The sequence below is a fragment of the Belonocnema kinseyi genome, chromosome 1, assembly GCF_010883055.1.
Source record: "Belonocnema kinseyi isolate 2016_QV_RU_SX_M_011 chromosome 1, B_treatae_v1, whole genome shotgun sequence".
In the NCBI taxonomy this organism is placed as follows: Eukaryota; Metazoa; Arthropoda; class Insecta; order Hymenoptera; family Cynipidae; genus Belonocnema; species Belonocnema kinseyi.
In genome coordinates, this window is record NC_046657.1 from 86,300,086 (window position 1) to 86,302,809 (window position 2,724).

General features: G+C 32.0%; 1 protein-coding gene across 1 annotated transcript in view; it reads right to left on the bottom strand.

The window, feature by feature from the left end:
- Window positions 1-882, bottom strand: part of LOC117170591 (serine/threonine-protein phosphatase 6 regulatory ankyrin repeat subunit A-like) — a 6,758-nt gene extending 5,876 nt beyond the window's left edge. The window contains exon 1 of the mRNA XM_033357454.1: window positions 707-882. The gene's annotated coding sequence lies outside the window, so the exon portion shown is untranslated. The remainder of the gene's footprint in view (window positions 1-706) is intronic.
- Between the last annotated feature and the right edge of the window lie 1,842 nt (window positions 883-2,724).

Consider the following 2,724-nt stretch of genomic DNA (forward strand, 5'->3'; position numbering starts at 1 on the left):
TTTATTTACAAAAAAAGTTCTTAGGTTCAAAAAAACATTCAGTGAACTGAAAAACTGTGGTCGGTAATATAGGTATTTAGCTGTGTCACATGCCCTTAATATTGAATTTTGATATCGTTTGTTTATGCAGGATGTGGCTTCAAATTGATCCTACAGTGTTTGAGAACTTTAAAAAAACTGGCGTTTTCTGCTAATAACTTACGCGTGTATAATTGGTACGAAATTTCGTTTTAACAAAATAAGATGTATCAGGTGCAAATCTAGCTAAAAATAAATGTAGAGGCTCAGTGAAGAATTATGAAACATTTCTCAGTTTGTTAAGTTGTCGAAAGCAATACCAATTTAATCAGAAGAAATGGCATAAACTGAGGTTATGTTTACTCAATGCGTATTAATATTTGTGCATTTTCCAAATATGTGAATTTTACTTTTTAGTGTTTAATCATAGGTTTCTTTTCATTGGAACTAAGATGAAACATTTCCGACAGAATAATTAGATGAAGGAATTTATAACAACCTATTATCTAATTGTAAAAGAGGTTTCCGTATGATATAATTCCTGTCAAAATCCGGTACATCGAATATTTATCGCGCATGCGTAGCGAAAAAATATTAAAAAGCATGTTCTTCAAAATGAAAAGGTTTATTGGTGCACATTGATTATATACTACTTGAATGTCTCTAGGACGCTAAAAATGAGACTCACCGAAATATCGCGAATTTCATCAATGAAATCCAAACTTGCTTAAAAGCGACTACAAACACACTAATTCACATGTAGTTGTTTAGTAGATCGATTTAAAAATAACAATGATACCATAAACCATGACCTACGAACACCATGGGCGGCCAATTGTTGACGTGCATGTAGTTTGACGTTTGACTGACGAGCGCGCACAGCTGATCTGATCCAGCTGATTGTGGACACTACGTGATCATTTTGTACATAATGATAATTATTGACTCACGTTCGCAGGCAACACTCCGTGTTCACAGCATGTCTGCAAAAAATAATTTCTTTCCTTTCACCCCCCCCCCCCCCCCCCCCCCCCCCCCCCAGCCCCGGGTTGGTATGGATTGTCCATAAACCACGTTATACGAATTTAAAGGATGAGGGACGGGGTCAAGCCAAAATCATATTGTTCCGACAATGCAATTTTTTGTTAAAATATCGTCTTTTTTCGTTAAAAAGTTAATTACTTGTTTGAAAGTTCAAATTGTTTGTTCGAAACTCTTTTTTTTTGTTAAAGATCATTCTCTTTGATTTTGAAAATCTATCTTTTTAGTTGAAAATGTATATACCCTATTGAAAATTCGTCTCTTTTTGCTTGAAGATTCATATCTACTTGGTACAAAATAAAATTATCTATTTTGTTGAAAATTAATTTTTTTGTTTGGTTGGGAATTAACTGTTTAAAGCAAAGTATATTTTGCCGTATACGAAAACAAAAATTAAAATATAATAATGTCTATTATAGTTGAGACATTTTTAATTTACAGTATCAGTCAACTGAATAATTTGAAATTTAAAGCTGTTCAAATATACAAGAATTTTTAATAGAAAGTGCTGGATAATTTTTAATTAAAAAATTTCAAATTATTTATTTACAACATAATATCGTTTGAAATTGCAGGATTAAAAATGAAAAACTCGTAATACTTAAATCCCTTAGTAAAATATATGATTGGCAAAAATGACAAGCATGTCATCTTTTTTTGTCATTTTTTCCTTTTAGTTTTTTCGTAATGTGCACGCGTAATATCATACAATTAAATAAAGTCTTTTAAAAAATATTAAAAATTTAAAAAAAAGAACGAAAATAAATATCTTTTTCGTAATAATCACATTTTTATTGAAGGTAAAAATGCTAGTAAGGCGGGAGTTGGTTAATTGACACATGCCTTTTAAATAAATAAAGTGTACTTCAAATTAAACCTCGACTGATTTAGGCACAGTGGTGTCAGAACATGGATATCTCTGTCATACGCAATAATTATTCCTTTTTATTTTTAGGTTATGTAACGCCATGTGTCAATTTAAAAAGACACATATAGTCACGTGATAAAATGTATAATACGTGTGTAGAAAACTGCGCCTATCCGACTCTCCGTATTTCAGCTATAAAAATTCGGACCAGCCCCATGCATCGTCCCAAAGATATTATAAACTTAGATGCGGTGCGAGCTTAGTTACCCGCCATAAATATAGACGGCGCGTCCGGCGAAAAAAGTCACTTCCCCTTTACCCACCGCTCCCCGTAAATAACACCTTCCCATATAGTTTGCCAAGAGCCACTTGAAGCGCTGTAAGCAACTCTCGGCACACCTTCGAGGCATACTGATGGTAAACTTAGCTTGGACAAGAACCATTTAAATTAAAATTAAATTGCCAACATTTCATAACAAACGTAAAATACCCACGCTTTGTAAGACATGGTTATTTTAATAGATACCAGAGAGAAAATTAAATTTATAATTTATATTTCTGTTTCATATATTTTGTAATATTCCTAAAGTTATTTGATTATTTCCAAATATATCTTTGTTATTTCTCATCTTTTGATATTCTTCTATAAGTAACAATTTATTTACTTCACCATATAATATTTTCATTCTAACAGATAAAACTTTGAGTACAATATCTATACATTGTTGGGTCAAACCTGTATTTGGTGTTAGGATATCTCTACTTTGAATCAGAAAACTTTGAACCCTCAGAGCAGA